Source organism: Balaenoptera physalus (assembly GCF_965194825.1).
Source record: "Balaenoptera physalus genome assembly, chromosome: 8".
Lineage (NCBI taxonomy): Eukaryota > Metazoa > Chordata > Mammalia > Artiodactyla > Balaenopteridae > Balaenoptera > Balaenoptera physalus.
The window spans coordinates 102,915,840-102,934,859 of record NC_138887.1 but is presented as its reverse complement, the minus strand read 5'-3'; the positions used below and the strand labels follow the sequence as shown (position 1 = coordinate 102,934,859).

The 19,020-nt window shown below is 49.5% G+C and overlaps 1 long non-coding RNA gene across 1 annotated transcript; it reads left to right on the top strand.

Moving 5' to 3' along the window:
- The first annotated feature begins 3,268 nt into the window (after window positions 1-3,268).
- On the top strand, window positions 3,269-11,089 carry LOC309666099. Its single transcript, XR_014266896.1, has 2 exons — window positions 3,269-5,721; window positions 6,703-11,089. It is a non-coding gene; the product is annotated as an uncharacterized lncRNA (long non-coding RNA).
- Window positions 11,090-19,020: the final 7,931 nt, after the last annotated feature.

The window sequence follows — 19,020 nt, the reverse complement described above, 5'->3', positions numbered from 1 at the left end:
AATTTAGCCTGAGGCCGAAGGTCTGAGAATGGGGGTGGGCGGGTGCAGATGGCCCAAGTCCTGGTCTTAGTCTGAAAGCCTGAGAAGTGCAAGCACCCGTGTCCTGTGTCCAAGGGCAGGAGAAGATTGATGTCTCAGCTCGAGCAGGGACAGCAAATCCGCCACCTTTTTGCTCTCTCCAGGCCCTCAGATGGATTGGGTGATCTCCACCCACACTGGTGAAGGCGTTTTCTTTTACTGAGTCTACTGACTCAAATACTAACCTGCCACTCTCTTCCAGAGACATCCTCACAGACACACACAGAAATACAGTTTTACTAGCTCTCTGAGCATGCCTCAGCCCAGTCACTTTGGTACATAAAATTAACTACCACGCTAGGGGTTGCTGTGAAGGTCACATTAGAGAGATGGGTTAGCGTAGAGGTTGAGGACACAGTCTCTGGAGCCAGGCTCTCAGGTTCTTCAACGTGTTACTTGTGTGTTACTTTGAAGTCACTTAACCTCTCAGTACCTCAGTCTCCTCAAATGTAACGTGAGGATGGTAATAATAGTGCTGACCTCCTAGGGTTGTTGTGAGGGTCCAAGGGAGTAACACATGCAAAGTACCTAAAAGAGTCTCCACCTATTAAGATAGTGTCTGCAAAGCACTTTGCAGAGTGCCTGTCACTTAGGAAAATGCTAGATAAAGATAAGTATAAGGTTAATACAAGAAAACCTAGGAAAATGTTTCTGTGACTTAGAAACCGGAAAGGACATCTTAAAACTTCAAAAGCACGCACCAGAATTTAAAAGATTGGTTTTGATCTTGACGACATCAAAATGAAGGATTCATTGCCATTGAAGGATACCAGGAGCAAAATTAGTAGACGGAGGACAGAATGGGAGGAGGTCTAAAACCGACATAGATTTTATTCTAATTCTAGGTATCCTCTGATATCAACAATATACAAAGGACTTCTAGAAATCAGTGAGGAGGGGGCTGCAGTCCCACCGGGAAACAGGCAAAAGTGTGGACAAACTATACAGAAGAGGAAACCCCCAAAGTTCAGAAGCACGTGAAGCATGCAGTGGTGGGTAACAGAGACGCACAAGCTGGGAATTCGAGTGGTGCCGCCCTTCTGGAGAGCAGTGTGGCAGTGCAGGCAGGCAGGCCCTGGGCTCAGGCTGCTGGGAATCCAGCCCAAAGGAGATCTCACCCAGGTCTGTGGGGTGCCACCCTGACCACTCTCTTCAGTGTTCTCCCCTGCAGGGCGAAGGGGCGGGAGGGGCTGGATTGATCCCCCTTCTGACTCTAAGTCTATACTATGCTTTGTCAGTATTTGCTGCTGCTACTGCAGTCTAATCCGGAGGCAAAAAAAAAAAACCTGCAGAGGGGAGGGAGGGGGAAGGAGCAGAATGAACGAGGTCGGTGCCTGGGGGCAGGGCAGCTGGAGGAGGCCCGGTTTTGAAGCCCGGGTGCAGGGAGCATGGCGCTGCCCTCAGGAAAGTCGAGAACCGGGGCACGAGGCCTGGTGTGACCATGGGGGTGTTGTGAGGTCCTGTCAAGACAGCGGTGGAGGACTGCGTGATGACTGGGGTCAGCAACACTCCAGCGCATACTTGAAAGCTGCCAGGAGAGTGAATCCTAAAAGTTAACTCGCTAAGGTGATGGATGGTAACTAGACTTACTGTGGTGATCCTTTCACAATGTATACAAATATCTGAATTGTTACCTTGGACACCTGAAACCAATATAACATTATATGTCAATTACACCTCAATTAAAATGTTAAAAAAGACAGTCCTAGGAAAATGTGCCTGCAGCAGTACAGACCAGGGAGAGAGGGCCCTGCGGGATGGAGCTCAGGCCTCTGGGGGGGCCCAGAGAGGACTCCTAGGGTTAGCATGCAGAGCCTGGGCCCGGCTCCCCATCCGCGTCCTTGGGGCGTTTCAGGGCGATGGTGGCAGCCCAGACCGCACCTGCCTCCTCCCATGACGAGCTGTGAGGGGGCATCCGTGCACGGTGGGCAGCTCTGGGGTGCGAGCTGGTGGAGGGCAGCGGGCAGCGGGCATGGGCGAGGATGGCTCCAGCCATACGTCCTGCTCAGTGTCTGGGAGCTGATCCTTCAAGGACGAACGTACTTTCTGAGGTGGAGAGGATGGGCAGGCCCTTCCACAGAGAGGAAACTGTCTGAACGGGGACTCAGAGACAGGAAAACCCACGCCTGTCAGAAGAGACGGGAGGTCCCTGGGAGGGCAGGCTGGCCAAGGGGGCTCGAAGGGCTTGAGCTGAACCCTGAAGGCCTCCCGGGACATCTTGAGGAGTCTGGACCACGTCCCACGGAGCTGAGAGCCTCTGCCCCCACAGGGCGGTGAAGGCTCAGCTGCGCTTTCAGGAGGATGGGGGGGCGAGGCCGGGCCAGGAGACGGCTCCACTCACACCTCGAGCACGCGCTGCGGCACACCCGTGCACTGCACACACCACCCCTGGACCCGCACTGGACACACACACACACATGCATCACACCCACCCGTCACGCACACTCCACACCCACAGCCACCAACCCCACACACAGCACCCACACATGCACGTACCCACCACATCACACGCACCCACATGACACACCACGCGGGCATCGTGCCTCCAGTAAATGCAGGTGGGCACCTGACTCTTGAACAACCTGAAGGAGTAAAACGTAAAAAGCCTGCCGTCTCCGGGGCTGTTGTCGGGCATTCAGACCCTGAATAAGGTCTGGAGCTCCTGAATTTGGGGTGACCTCAGGGAACTCCGGTCTCCATCTCCCATCTGAGCCAGAGGGACTTCTGTCTGCCGCCCAGGGAGAGACTGGGCCGGGCCGTGAGGTGCCCCCTCCCCAGCTGGAGCCACAGCCGCTGGTCCTGCTCCCACCCCCTGTTCTCCCTCTGATGCACTTTGGCACCTTCCCGTCTCAGAGGACACGGTCCCCAGAGGGCCCTCTCTCGCCAGTCTCTCAGATAAGCCAGGTTATCTGTCCATCTGCTGGCCACTGACCTCTTTATCTTCTTAGGGCTCTCTTCCTGAAATAACCCGGGGTTATCTTGGCTGCTGGAGCACGCAGGCCTCCTGACAGCCCCCCTCCCAGGGAGAGTGGCCGCTCGTCACGGGCAGCTTTCAACGCCTTTCATCCAGGCCTGAATTCCACACACTACTAGGCCAGACTGCAGACCTTCTGGGAAGGGCTGGCACCTCCACCCCCATCAGATACCACGACTGCAGCCCGGGCTCACAAGAGCACAGGTGGCCTCTCCCTCCCCCCGGGGGAGGGGGTGGTCTGCTGCTCCCTGGTTCTCTCACCCCAGCCCCGGGCAGCTGGACCCTTGTACTTGTAACCCCAGTCATCTGTTCAGAATTGGCAGACCCAAAGCCAAGCTCATCCTCTGCCTAATTCCAAACCTCCCATCTCCGCCACATTTCCATCCACTCAGCCATGTCAAAACTTTCCGAGACTCCTGGATTAAAATCTCAGGCACAGTCCAGCACCCTTCCCATCCTGGTGGCGTGCCTCACCAGCACCACAGCCCAAGCCCCGGCCCGCTGTCCTGCAGGCTGGAGTCCTCGGACAGCTGCCCTGGGTTCTGGATCCCAAGCCCCCTCCACGCAGCTGCCAGACTAACAGTCTTCAATTAACATTTCACCCTGGCACTGCCCTGCTCAAGAGCCTTCCATGGCTCCCTAGTAATGGCTGCCTCAAATCTAAACATATTTGTCTGGCCCAAGGTACACCTCCACTTACCTAACATCACAGGCCACTACTCCGGTTAGGGTTGTCTCTGCTCCTGAGAGGAGGCCAGCCCCCTCTCAGCCCCCTCACACACAGGCTCTTTTGGGCCTCCATGCCTCTACCCGAGCTGACCTGCTGACCAGCAACACCCTTCCGTATCTCCTCCCCCTCGGCAAGACCCTCCCAGTCCCATTTTTGCTAAGTCCTCTTCAGTGCTTTCCAGTCATTCATTTATTCAGCCAATGTTAATTGAGCCCTTACCTCAAACAAGGCTTTCGCTGACCGGTCTCCCCTCTGAGCTCTAACAGCACAAGTAACATCTGCCCCAAACCTCTGCACAGAATCCCTTGAGATCTTGCAGGGCATCGCCACTACAGGCCTGTAACCCTCCACCAAGTCGCGGGCTCCTTGAAGGCAATGCCCAGTCTCCTGCTCCTTGCATGTGCCCTAGACCATGGCTCATAGACTTGCGAACATGACAAGCTGCAGGTGGTGGTTTTTTTGTTTCTGTTTGGAGGGCTAGCACAGGATTGTCAGCTTTTTGTTTCATCAGATAAAAATGTCTTTTAATCACCGTGATGTCATAAACAAAAGCACATTTTAACACTCACAAAGTAGCACTAGGAAAGTAGGAAGAACGCCATTCCAGAATAAAGGACAATCCTAGCAGTATGGAAAAATTCACCGCATTTTTCTTCTTCATTTCAGAAATAATCTCAGAATGAAAGGACAGTCCTTTCAAAGGAAGAAATTTAGCAAGCTGAAAAATCCATTGTTTCTTTTTCTTCAGTTCACAGGGGACGGGTGACTACTTTACCAATGTCCGTTCCAGTGTTTGGGAGCCCCGTCTACAGCCCCTCGCCAGGTGAGCACAACGCAAGTGGGTGGAGTGAGGGGTTGATGTCTTTGCTTCGTTGTTGCCTGGAGAAGCCTCCGTGAGTCTCCTCTCACAAGATCCAGCCTGGGAGCCAGGGACATGGCTGGCCGGGCAGTGGTGACCCCACGCCCTCAGCTCTGTCTCAGACACAGTGCCTGAATTTTTGCTCCTCTCTAGGCAGCCAGGTATTGTTGACACTGGTTGCATCCCATTCTTGGGCAGTAAAATCCTGGAACCTCAGGGGAGGCAGGTGGGATGCTGGATAGGAGAAAAAACAAATAGGTCACAGAAACAGTCACCCACCCAATGGCCTCATGGTTCCAAGCTGGTCAGGAGCAGTGCTGGGGTGAGACCCCAGAACCTCTGGCCTCACAGGCCTGGGATCCTGACCTCTCCCTGCCCTGTCCGAGCTGGGCTTCTTCAAGAGAGAAATACAACCGAAACTTTCCATTTCTCAGCCCGGGACCCTCCCACTCCCACCCCAGCCATTTCCATAAAAAGCCACTGCGGCCTCGAGGGGAGAGAGAGAGAATTTTTCCAAAGGATGCATGTGTGTATTGTTGGGAGCAGCAAGCATTTCGGTGAACTCCAGGTCACGGCACAGCCTGACAAATGGCAGGAAGTTCGGGACTTGGGCCTGACATTTTTCGCACAAAGGCCCTACGGCCCAGCCAGGTGAGCTGGGCCTGGGGACGGACACGGGGCCACCGCCCAGCATTTCCTGCCCTTTGTTGGCCCATGTGACAGCCTTCCCGGCGCTTGAAACGGCCTTTCTTTTGTGCCTGACTCCTGTTCTTTATTTATGGAGAGGAGCGTCTCGATATAGAAACGGGTGGGCCCCGAGTCGGCAGCAGGATGTGGGAATGCAGACTGGCAGCATGCCCACCAACAGGGGCAGGATCGTCGAGTTAAAACAACGTGGCCGTACACTCCCGGTAATAAGCCTGGCTGGCATTTATCTGCCTGAGGAGACGCTGCACAGCCTCCGCTGGGATCAGGAGGATCCCAGGGGATCCGTTTCAGGGGATCAGGAGTCTGCCCGTCCATTAGCCCGCCTGTCGGCACCACACTCTGGCTCTCCTGCCTGGGCTGCCTTCGCTGATCGTGAGTCAGTTCTGCCCGGCCCGACCCTCCAAGTCAGTGTGGGCTCCTAGAAGGAAGGGACCCTTCCTTCTCCCCACAGGGAAACCTTTCCTGTCAGCTTCATCGGGATTAGACTCCTCTCCAGACAGCTGGCCGTGTGTCTGTGGGCATCGGTTCCCCAGGGGACCTCCATAAGCTCCCGACCTTTTCTTCATGGTCATCGTTTAAGATGGAATTCTTTCTAAAAGGAATCACGCACTCCTGGTGCTTCAGAAGACTTGGAACAGAATTTGAGTTTTTCTTGGGAACTCGGGGTCTTGGTTAGGAACCCTGTGTGAGCAGTAGAAAGGACCCCGGGCCAGGTAGCACTAGGAGAGCTGGGTGCCATTCCTCACCCTGCCTGGCTAGCTGTGCAACCTTAAGCAAGTTCCTTCACCTCTCTGGCTCTCGGAGGTTGGCCTGATGACACCGAGTGTTCATCTTAATTCTCATGCTCTGTGGTTCCATTTGTTTTGTACCATGTGGTCATACAGTGATGTCAATACAAAAGTTACTGAGGTACATAAGGCCGTTTATCCCACACAGGAAATCAGAGCTGACTTTGAGTTCTCGTCACCATTTTTGGTAGATTTCTTTCTGGTCTACCTTGTTTGAAAAAAAAAGGGGGAGACTTCCCTGGCGGTCCAGTGGTTAAGACTCCACGCTTCCACTGCAGGGGGCGTGGGTTCGATCCCTGGTTGGGGAACTAAGATCCGACATCCTGCGCGGGGGGGCCAAAAAAAAAAAAAAAAAGGTAGCCTAAAGGCTAATTTTAGACCACTGTTTACAGACCCACCGGTAGCAGCAACTCTTTCCCTTTCAAGTTCATGACTTCTTAATCTGCTAGAGCTATGTGTAAATGAAGAATTAAGAGGCTCAGAGTAAATATACAAATGCATATGTGTACTTTATGACATATTTCTGATAATCAGTGACTTTTTTTTCCTTCCTTGACTATTCCAGAGGGATGACGTTATCAGAAAGGTGAAACCTGGAACAGTGAGGTACTTCTGTGCCTTTCTGTGTATTCCTATGGTGCCTTCAGGGAACATAGCAGAAGTTCAATAAATTCTTGTTGAACCAGATAACCTCCCCTTCTACTCAAAATTCACCTAGAATAAAAGTCTGCCTCATCCAAGTTTATTTCTGAGCTAAGGTGTGGGGGGCAAACTGGCCTGGCCTGGCCTGCATGTTTGTTTGACAAAATCCTACTCCTCCTGCTTCCTACAAAACAGAGTGTCCCCTCTCTTCCTCATGGCCTCCTTCTTCCTCTTATGTGGACCCCATCCCGTCACTCCCCCAGAAGGAAAGGCATGAGGCACTAATTAGATTTTGCCCCTCCTCAGAGTGAGATTTGGAAAATCTGGACATTTCTAGAGGCCACGCAGAGAACCTCTAGGGAGGCAGAGCTCTAAAAATGATAATAATTAACAGTTGCATAGACTTCAAAATGTACAGAGCACTTTTCCATACTACATTTCACTTAGTCAGCCCTCCAGTCCTGAGGTGGTATCGCCTGCATGTGGCAGATTAACTGAGACCAGCTGCAGCTGAGTGATTTTGCAGGATTAATTTGGAAGCCCGGGGCTTTCCCCAGTGTATCCAAACTTTCTGGTGGAAGGGCTACAGGGATGGTGAGAGTTGGCGTTGGGGGTCACCTTCTTCCAAGGGGGGAAGACAGTTATCTTTGAGTAGAGGGGGAGGTGAGGAGGAGGCGGGAGGGGGTGAGCACATGTCCCAAAGAAGACAAGAGCTTCCCCACTAGAATAAGGCAGTTTCTGGTGGATTCAGCACATTTCTTTGCCCTCAGGGTACGCTGGGAAGAACCCGGGCTTTGGGATCAGAAGATCAGAAGACATGGGCAGGACCTTGAACTCTTCCCTTCACAGGGAAAATTAAACTCTCTGATCTCCCTGTCAGTTCTGTCCTCTGCCAAAGGAGAATGGTAACAATAACACCACCACCCCTACCGATGCAACAGCAGCGGGGAGAATACCTGCTCCCGGCCCTCCTCACAAGGTATACGTGAGGATCGAGGTGAGCTGAGCACGTGGAGATGCTCTTACAACACAAACCATAATATTCTGGCGGGTTGTCTTGTTTTCATTAATTCCACAGATACTTATTGAACATCTACCATGCTCTGGGCTCTGAGGTAGGCCCTGAGGATTCAGTGATGAAAAAAAAAAAAATGGTACCCATGACACGTGTCCCTGTGGGTCTGTCTACTGTACCCCTTACTGCCCCTGCTTTGGTCCTGCTAGCTATGGAACAGTGCAGGCCACCTCTTTAGGCATCAGGGTCCTTATCTGATGTAGGAATTAAGTGACTTCATTTATATGAAGCGTCTACATCTAACACCGTGCCTGTCACAGAAGGAGCGGACACTCTATAATCATTTTCTCCAGAAGTGCCCTTTAATGTCACATCTCTCTCTAAACAAGAAGATTAGGATTCTTGTGCCCTGAGCTTAGTCACCAGCTAAAAGACCTCCCTTTGCCTGCACCACCACCCCCAACCCCATCAATGCAAGTGAAGGCAGCTGTCTGAACTCTGATGCATTCGTTCAGTCTTGGGGGTGTGTGTGTGTGTGTGTTCTTTGTGCCTTACATCTCCAAATAGAACACGGTTCCTGGCAGGTAGAGACTCACTCAACCAGCCTCTTCTCCTCCCCCCGGGGAACCGGAAGGGACAGGCAAGCTGTCCATCTTACCAAGTCAGTGAGAAATCCCTCCCAACTCTAGTTCTATCGACTTTCTTTCTGGCTCACTACTGAAGTGTGAAGTGTTCTGACAGCACAGCAAGGAAGTGTCAGGAAGTTCCTGCGACACTGAAGGTGAATGCAGGATAATTTAATAATCTAAGGAACATCCGCTACTCTGTTTTCTCAGACACAACGGGTCCAGGGGTAAAAATGGGCCACAGAGACTATAAATGGGCCAGTATTTTCCTGGCTCCCTGCTCCCAGGACCCACCCTCCTGGAGTCCCAGTCTATAACTAGGGAGCCTGCCATGTAAGAACACAGCTCTCCAGTCTGGCCGCCCGACGTCCTTACCACCTGCCCTGGTGCCGGCCCAGATGGCACCTTTGTGCTAGTTAGGAGAGGGCCCTCATGTTCCGGGCAGGTCACGCCCACACCGGCTTAACTTCCCAGGCTACACGGTGGCCCTCCAGGTTCCTGCCGGGATGGCCGCTGCTCCACGCTGTTGATGCTGCCGCCGACCGTGCTGTTCTCTGCCCCGATGGAGCCTCTGGCCATCGCAGCCTGGCCCACTGATGTTTCCTGCTCTCTCGGTGCCTATGTCTCTTTCTGCCTTTATTTTCTTTGTGATTCAGCCCCCTCTGTATGGGAGCTGGGCCACAGCATAGCCTTGGAAACAGATATTTGCTGGCCTCAGAATTGAAACTTCTCTCTGGCCTTGGCCTGTTGTTCTAGAACCTGAGAGATGTGCATGATTCTATCCTTCCTTAGGACCAGTTTCCTGCCAGGAGGCTCCTGGACTCTCAGGAGGACGCAGGTAAAGGCCTCTCTTTATTAGACCTGGGTCCTAGTGGAGACACAGTCTGACTACCGGCAAAGCCAGGCTCAGAGTCTCTAGGGCTTTAGTCTAACTGCCTTCCATGCCTGCAGACCCACCTGTAGTGCCTCTGTTGAATCCCTACTGTGATAGATAGGTCCTCCTGGGGCCATCCATATGATCTTTTAAATTGCTTTCACTGCTAGAGAGTTCTTCCTATGTTCATTTGACAAATCTTTATAGAAGCCATTCCTAAGTCCCAGACCCAGCCCTTTATTCTGGGGACAGGCCAGATGGGGTCTCTGCTCACACAGAGCTTAAGTTTAAGTTGGGCGGGGCAGGGTGGGGGGAGGTAGAAAACACAGAGCATACAAATGATAATGAGATGGTTGAAGAAAACCTGAGCTGCACAATGAGGAAACTCCAGGGGGCAGAGGGTGGTGCCTCTGAGTATCTTCAGGGTGGAGACCTGGGGACCAGAGGGGTCAGCCAAGGAGATGGTGAGGGCAGAGGCTCCCAGGGCAGAAGAGCAAGGCTGGGAAAGAAGGCCAGTGGGGCTGGAGCAGGCACTGGGAATGGACCTCTGCCTCCACTACACGAAGGAGGTAGGAGAGGTGGAAGGAAAGAAATGGGGACTCAGTCCTCACTTTACAAGGAATCCTTCCTTTTTAGAGCAAAAGCTGCCACCACCTCTACCAGCAACACAAACCTTCCGTCATCACCCCAACTCCCTCACGTGCAGCCACTTCTCACCTCTCACCTGCGGATCCTTCTGCCCAGCACGCCCTTCCACCCCACCCTTCAGGCCCTGGAAAACTCCTCCTCAACCGATGAGATCCCGCTCAAAATTTCCTTCCTCTGAGTAGCTTTCCCAGACTCCCGCCTGCAGGCCGAGGTGACCGCTCTTCCCTGTCCTCCGAGGAGCTTTGTCCCCTCTGCCGGATGCTGAGAGAGTGGGCTCAGGAGGCAGACCCAGCCAGGTTCCACCGCACCTGCTGTGTGATGTGGGGTATTCATTTCCTAGGGCTGCTCTAACAGAGGACCACAAACTGGATGGCTTATTTTTATTTCTTGTCTCACAGTTCTGGAGGCCGGAAGTCTGAAATCAGGGTGTTGGCAATGCTGATTCTTTCTGGGGACTCTGGGGAAAACCTGTCCATGCCTCTCAAGTAGCTTCTGGTGATGGCTGGTGGCCTTGGCCTTCCTTGGCTGGTAGACACATGACTCCAATCTCTGCCTCCGTCTTCACCTGCAGTCTTCTCCCTGTGTGTCTATCTTCACCTGGTGCTCTCCTCTCTCTCTCCTCTTCTTAAAAGTATACCAGCCATATGGGATTAAGGGCCCACCTATTCCAGTGTGAACTCATTTTAACTTACCTACATCTGCAATGACCCTATTTCCTAATAAGGTTGCATTCTCAGATACTGGGGATTAGGACTTCAACATATCTTTTTGGAGAACACAATTCAACCTATAGCACCTGGGTTAAGTTTAAACTGTTTCCTCCTCTCTAAAACACATTAAAAAAAGAACTTCTGGGGCTTCCCTGGTGGCGCAGTGGTTAAGAATCCACCTGCCAATGCAGGGCACACGGGTTCGAGCCCTGGTCTGGGAAGATCCCACATGCCACGGAGCAGCTGAGCCCGTGTGCCACAACTACTGAAGTCCACGTGCCTAGAGCCCGTGCTCCACAACAAGAGAAGCCACTGAAATGAGAAGCCCGTGCACTGCAACAAAGAGTAGCCCCCGCTCGCTGCAACTAGAGAAAGCCCGCGCGCAGCAGCAAAGACCCAATGCAGCCAAAAATAAATAAATAAAATAAATAAATTTATTTTAAAAAAAAGAAAAGAATCTTCCTTCTAACACGAAGATTAAATGAGCTAATGGGTATCTAAGGCTTGCCATGGCACATAATAAACCTTCAAAAAGGTAGCTGCTAATGTTAATAATAGCTGGCCAGTCCATTATGAGTTCTTCCAGGTAGACGTCATGTCTTATCCCTTTTTCTTTTTAATCCTCAGTATCTAGCACAAAGTTTGTGGCTCAAAAATTTTTGCTGTCTGGATGAGCTGCTGCCATTTTAAAGGCAAGGTTAAGGTCAAGGGAGTGATTTTGAACATCTCTGTCCCCATCAAAGAAAATGTATTGGGAGCATTAGGCAATGGTTCAAACTTTCTTGGATGAGTGTTCAATGAGCTCTGGATGCCTAAAAGTCATCTCAAAATTTATTATATTATTAAATCAAAAAAATGCCTCCAAATGATTATCTCAGAATATCTTCAAATTATTCTCAAAAAGCCTTTTTAAAAAAATTCTATGAGGGGCAGAAAGAAATATTGTTAATTAATCTTTTAATTAGTGCTTATCATACACAATATATGTCCTAGGGAAAACTTATGAGGTGGCAATGCTGTGTTTTTTATGTGCTGCCTGTACATTTTATGGTTCACTGGGACCCTTTGTGTAATCGATACGATCGGTACATTTACGTACATTTGTAAAACGCTTTGGAGCATAATGTTATTGTTTTAAGTGATGATAAAGGTTTACGGTTCCTTGCTCTTATGACATCTCCAGTCATATCTGTGTCTTTTGAGGCCAAGTCTTTATTTCAGAACGTAACCTCCAACTGCAGCATTATTTTTATGGAGAAAATGTGATCTGCTTCACAATGACTCACTTTATGGTTAGTTTCCAGGGACAGAAAGTAGAGAAAAGTGATGAATTCTCTTTTAAAACTTAAGTCCACCCCACCTGCTCCCTTTACCTCCCTATCCCTCACTCCCCACCCCAGCCTGTCTCTGGGTGCAGGCTGGATTAAGTGAAATAGGATGCATCTCAACCCTAGACCAAGTGGGAGCTCTTTTTGAGCAGGATTCAAGGTTTCCATTATGTTCATCTTGAGGTCCAGTTCCTATCACATAGTGGGCTTAGTAAATGTTGGATTTTAATTTATGGCCTGCTATATTATTGAATATCCCGGGCAAAGTCAATCCATAAAAAAATATATATAATACATATTAGGCATATATTACATAATTTACCTATGATATATATATATAGCTAATATATTTGTACAGCTAATATATACTTAACGCATATACACATATATGTAATATATATTATAGCGAAAACATGTTATTTTTTTCTTGCGTAAGATATCTCTGGAAAAATAAAAAAGAAAGGAATAACATTGGTGGCCTGTGGGGAGGAGTATGAGTGGCTGGGGTACTGGGTGAGGGGAGTAGTCACTATATTCCATTTAGACTTTTTGAATCATGTGAATTGTTACCCATTCCAAAAAATGTTTTAAGTTCATCTATGTCCAGAATCGATAGCTAGATATGCATTAAAAATATATATATTTATTTATTTATTTGGCTGCCCCGGGTCTCAGTTGCGGCATGCAGGATATTCGTTGCCGCGTGTGGGATCTTTGTTGCTGCGGGCGGGATCTTTAGTTGCGGCATGCATGAGGGATCTAGTTCCCTGACCAGAGATCGAACCCAGGCCCCCTGCATTGGGAGCGCGGAGTCTTAACCACTGGACCACCAGGGAAGTCCCTAGATATGCATTTTTTGCCCTTGCTGATGTGTCTCTTCATAAAGCCATATGTTAAGGGTGCACAGAGGATTTCCCAGTTATATCGTAAACTTCTAAAAGTCTAGGATTACCACTTTCACTCATTCTTTACCCTCCAAGAACCCAACTAAGTGTGCTTCTCGCCCTGGTCCCCAGAATTTCTTCAGACAGACGCCACCACCTTAGTGTTCATCATTGTTTCAATCAGTGAACATTAGTGGAGGCTCTTCTAGGAGATGGGGAGGCGGCAATGGATATAAGGTGACATCCTCCCTCTAAAGCAAGGGCAGAGGTGCGGGCGTAGGTGGGACGGACTCAGGTGCCACCATTTATCATAGTTTGGCAAAAGCCCAACGATGGTACGAATAAAGTGCCACAGGGGAGAAAAACTCAGAACACAGACTTCATAGATGGGGCGCTTTTGAGCTGAGCCTTGAAGAATAGAGGATGGTCCGGTAGAAACAGCTTTCACTGGAGGGGCGCATCTCTTCCCACTAGCTGAGCAGAATGGTTAAGAGCACGTGCAGTTGACTGCTCGGGGTTTTGAAGCCAAGCCCTGCCACTTACTAGCTGTCTGCCTCTGGGCAAGTTATTAATGTTGTTTTCTTAAATATAAAATAGGAAGAAAATAGTTCCTTCCTCACAGGTTTGTTGCAAAACATTAAATTAGAGGCTGCTTGCAAAGTACTTCAAACACGGCCTGGCACAAAGTAAGTGCTCAGCAAACCTTAGCTATATAATTATAATTACTGAGTTTACCTGGTGCAGGAAGAAGACATCTTCAAGGACTGAGTCCCGGGTTAGAAATCTGGGCAGTTCCAGGCTCGCTGATTCCCAGTGGCCAGAGGAGTCCCCATGTGTTCAGTGTCTTATAGTTCCCAAGGAAAACCTCGCTGCCTTGGGGGGATTTTTGGTTTCAAAAGTGGAGAGGGAAACGCTGATGGGTTACTGGAGGGAAATGAGGAGACTGAGCTTGGGGGTGGTCCTCAGTGTTGAGGCCTGGGGCTTGGGCATGTGGGGCACTGGGCAGAAGGGGGAAGCCTAGGAGCCTAGGTCTGTGTGTTCAGTAACAGTTGGAAGACAGCACTCAACAGCTGCAGAGACAATGCAGTCTTTTGATGCTGCACGAGGTGATTGCTATAGAAAGGCACCCTTAGTCATCAGAAGGTGAAAGGGTATGATTTTTGTGAAAGGTGGACCCCAGGGAGATGTTCTGACTAACCTTGGGCCCAGGCTTTCCTCTGAAGAGTCTGAACTATTTTACCCAGTAAGCTCACAGCCTAGATACAGCTCAGAGGCCAGGACTCCTTGGACACAGCGACTGTGAGAGCCTTCCTGAGAGGAGAGGGAAGCTGTGAAATTCACTCTCCCGGGACTCCCTATGAAAGGGAGGGGAGAAAGCTGCTTCATTCAGAAGCAACTAGGTACAGTCCTACCTTGAGACAGAGGGACGAACCTCTGGGTCTTGGCCCTCACACCCTCCTACATCCGTCACTGTCTCTGGGTCTAGGGGTTGGACCCAGGGCTCTGCTAAAAACAGCACAGAAAGTGCATCTATAAACTGTCCCCCAAGGGTTCAAAGGTTTAAAACAATCTTGAGGCGCTCCATGATATAACATGGAGTGTTCATTCCTGGAGTTAAAATGATTTGCCACATCAACCTGTGCAAAGTCCAGGAGAGACTGATTAAATAATAATAATGAGAAATAGCTACAAAGAGGTTTGTATTTTAATGAGAAATAGCTACAAAGGTTTGTATTTTTCAAACTGCAACAACTTTTGCCTCCAGAGTTTCGAAGCAACTCTGAAAAGGAGTTAGGGCTGATATTTTCCTCCCATTTTGCAGATAAGGAAACTAACACTTCCTGATCAGAGAGTTTCCTGATATCATGAGCTAGTTGATGATAAAACAAAGAATAGAAATACAATTTTTGTTTTAAAATTATCTCTGGAATTTGATTCATTTATCCAACCAGTCTTTATTGAGTACCTACTGTGGCCAGGCACCGTGCTAGGCGCTGGGATGTAAGAGTGATCACAGAGAGTGCAGCTGGGGAGCCCAGAACTGCACACAGAGACATAAATCTAGAAGTGCACGAAGCACCCCTGCTATGAAGGAAGAGGAGTCAGGAGAGCCCTCTTTAAACTCTAGGATTCTCTGAATCTGGGATGTTATTCAAGCCTCCGAATAAATGATTGTCAGGATTCTTTCCAATTTGAGCAGAGGGGTTTGCACTGTCTCCCTGCTGCACGGGGCAGACCCTACAACCCCGGCTGTGCACTCTGAGTGTGTAAGTGTTATCAGAATGCTCTGGCAACAGGGGGAGAACAATGCTTCAGAGGTTGATGAGGTCATGGGAACCTCCAGAGCTACATCCCAGCCCCGCCGTTCGTCCATATCTGGCCAGCTTGTTTATCTTTGCAGGTCTCCAACCCTGTCCCTGTAGTCTTAGTCGCCTCTTTAGCAAGGAAGAAGGACACCTGGGCTAGATACCTTTCCCCTAGACCTACGTCCCTGTAAATGGAGTGTGTCCCCCAAGAGCAGAAGTAATAATGGGGTTGGATAAACCTGGGTTTTATGAATCAAGCTACCAGGAAGAGTGAATAAAAACCTTTAACAAATACCAACCAGTTAAAGCAGTTTAGAAGATCCTTCGGAATGAGAAAGAGAGAGTTGGGGAGCAGTGGTATAAAAACACTGTGGGTGGTACAGCAATTCTGACTTTTGTAGATGGAGCAAGCAGCCCAGAGACGTGAAGAATCTGGTGATTAAATGAAAAGTTCTTGCACGTGTTTAACTTAAATGCAGGGCGTGGTCTACGGCTCATGTGTATTGTATAATGAGGTTTCAGTAACTGAAAACTGTAAGGCTAAATCCATGCCAATTTTTATTTGAATTGGACAGGCTTTCTGGGGGTACAGGGAGTGTGGGTTTTGACAAGTGTAGGAGGGGTCGCGTGGTGAACCAATCATTTCCTGAATTGAGAAAAACACTAGTTGCCTGCTACATCTGCATTGTATGTTTTAGATTGCTCCTAGGGACAGATATTTCATCTTAACAATGTTTATGAGACACAACAGGCAAAATTATAGTGCAATAAATATCACTATTCATTCACGTATTTATTCACTCTCTGAATAGTGTGATGATTTTAGGAGTCAGGCTGATGGATTTGAATCCTGACTCCACTACTTAATATCTGTGTGATTTTAGGCCAGTTACTTAGTTTCCATGAACGCCTCCGTTTCCTTATCAATAAAATGGGATACATAATGGCACCTCACGAGGTTGCTGAAAAGACTAAATGAGGCTGTGCATGTAAAACCCCTAGCTCAGTGCTAGCACATGTGGTAAGGATCAACAAACTCTAGATATTACTCACATTGTTTTTGTTATCAAAAGCCAACTTCAGCCATGCTGAGTATAGAATTGACACACAAATAAAGTGAGGTTCTTGCCCTCAAAGAAAGAACTCATGGTGTATGTGTATATAACTAACAAATAACATGTGAAATTAGACAGCGAATTAAGGTACTAACTCTAGGCCAGGGGAACAAAGAGGAGGAAGTGATTATGACCTGAGAGGTGGGGAACAGATCTGAATAGCCTGCACCAAATCTGAGCCTTCAAACACTGACAGGTGGAAAGTAGGTTAATCCAGGCACAAGGAGAAGCAAAGGCAAAGACTTGAGCATGACAGTGAGTGTCACAGTTGAATCTAAAGAGCCTTCTCCCTCTCGGTGGGAGAAGATGAAAAGGTTAGTTGGGGCCAGAATTTGGAAGCCTTGAATGCTGGGTTTAGGAATTTGGGCAACAGGAAAGCAGACAAGAGCTTGAACAGGTGAGGGACAGGATCTATCACATCTGATTCCAAGGATAACACTCTGGTGGCAGGTGGAGGGAAGGCAGGAGAGGAGGGAGGAGACAAGATGCTGAACCAGGGACTGCCAAGGGTACAAAGCAGAACTAGACACAGCTCCTTCCTCAAGGAGCTCGGGGCTTACGGGGGAAATTAGACACACACAGGTCAACATCCTGAGAGGAGGGACGTGAAAAAAGCGACATCTACCTTCAGATGGATGCAGGGAAATAAGGTGTTTATTTCCTCATCTGCAAAATGGATTAACGGTAATATATTTACCTCTCCGCATTGTGTGAGGATTAAATCATGTGAGGAAAGTAGTGTTTAGCACATGCCCAGAATACAGGCAAAGCTCCATGCAATCCTACTCAAGCACACATTCTGGCCCTGGTCGGCCTCCAGGTAGAAGAAGTTAACTGCGTGCTGTTTTATTGCACCGAGCAGAGGAATTAGCAGGAGGGGGAAGGATGGTTAGGGGTTAAGTGGGAGATGAGACTGGAAAGCAGATTGGGCACACGGATCAGGAAGACTGAGCCAAAACCCATGCCGTGGGCTTCTTTTATTTCAACTTAATTAGGAATTGATTGTTATCTCCCTCCCCCAGCCCCATCTCCAGGGCACATCACCTTTTGTTCCTGCCGTGGGACCTGTGGCTTTTTGACCCAGCTGCGTGAGTGTGGATACTTCATGCCCAGGCCATGGGATATGTTAGAACAGTGGCTGGAGTTCTAGACAGGATCTGGAACCAATGCTGTTTACCAGCTGTGTGAGCGGGAACACGTGAGTTCAACTCTCCAGGCCTCAGTTTCCTTCCCATGCGATGAGGGTGTTGGGCCCATGATCTGGACCATCCACTGAGCCCCGGGCTGTCTCTGAATCTGAGGTGTTTGGGAATCCCGAAGATCATGGTTAAGTGCTAAGCCCTGTCTCGAGGGCCCTCGTACAAGCAGCTCCATTGCATTTGATGAGGAGAGACACCCTGATTTTGTAACCCCCAGCCCTGGCTTGCGTGGAGGCAGCCATGGTGGGAAAACCTGCCGTTCTGGGGCACGACCTGCTTTTCTGATCCAGAATGAGGGCTTCTGGGAGGGGAAATGTCTGCTGAGGAGCAGCAACAGGAAAAAGTACAGAGTAATTGTCCTGTTGCCCCTGCTTCTCACAGGAGAGGCGGGCAGTGGAGCAGTTCTTTCGTGGACACAAGACTATGACCCTCCATTTATTGAGTGTCAGTGAGGCATTATGCACTCCCTCACATTCTCACGGTGATTCTGCAAGATTCATGCTATTATTTGTTTAATAGAGGAGGCGGCTCCGACTCAGAGAGGTTAAGTAAAAGCCCAAGGTCACACAGCTATTAAATCACAGAACAAAGATTCAAATTCCAGCTGACTCACTCCAAGGCCATTCCTCATCTGCTGTGACAGAGAGTGTCCCAATCCCCCAGCTTCAGCAACGAAGTTCCTTTGCCTGAGATCAGTCCTTCCATCTCTGCTTCACATCCCGTCTCCTGTAACTTCTCCCTTTCGACGGCTTCTTCTCTCCGTTCGCACTCATGGGCATCTCTCCAATTTTACAATGAACCAATACACACAAACCTTTCCCTTGACCTTTCAAGGTGTTCCCTCTTTCCTTTCACACCCACACTCAATGCCTCTCTTTCCTCATCTCCATAGACTCCCCCAAGGTATTGCACGTCATTAAAATCACTCTGGGTGAAATTCCCAGTGACCCTCTCATTGCCAGATTCAATCAGTAGATTTCAGTTTTTGCAGCAGGTGACACCAGACCGCCTTCTTCTTACTAAAACCCTCCGTTTCCATGGCGCCCTTCTCTCTTGGTTACCTCCTAGGCAGCTCCTCAGTCCCCGTCTCCACTTCCTCAGCCCCTTCCGTGAATGTTGAAAGGCTCTGCCTCCAGCCTCTTCTCACTGCTCAGCATCCCAGGCTAATCATCTTCTGCCATGGCTCCAACCCCTGCCTGCACATGGACGGCTCTCCAATCTCTATTTCCTGTCCTGACCTCAGATCTGAGCTTCAGTGTCGCAGATACAACTTCTAGACCTGGCCCCGGAATGCCCCGTGGGTCTTCAGAGTCAACACGTTCAAAGTGGGACTCATCATTTTCTACTTCCAAACTTGCTTCTACGTTCTCCATCTCAGTTAGTGACATTCAACCTTGGCACTCAGATAATCCACGTGGTAACCCAAGTGGGAAGCCTAGACTCCTAGACTCCTTCCGTGGCTCCACGCCCTCAACACACCACACACGCCACATGACACACCACGTCCACATCCAGTGTGTCACTAAGTGCTATCAA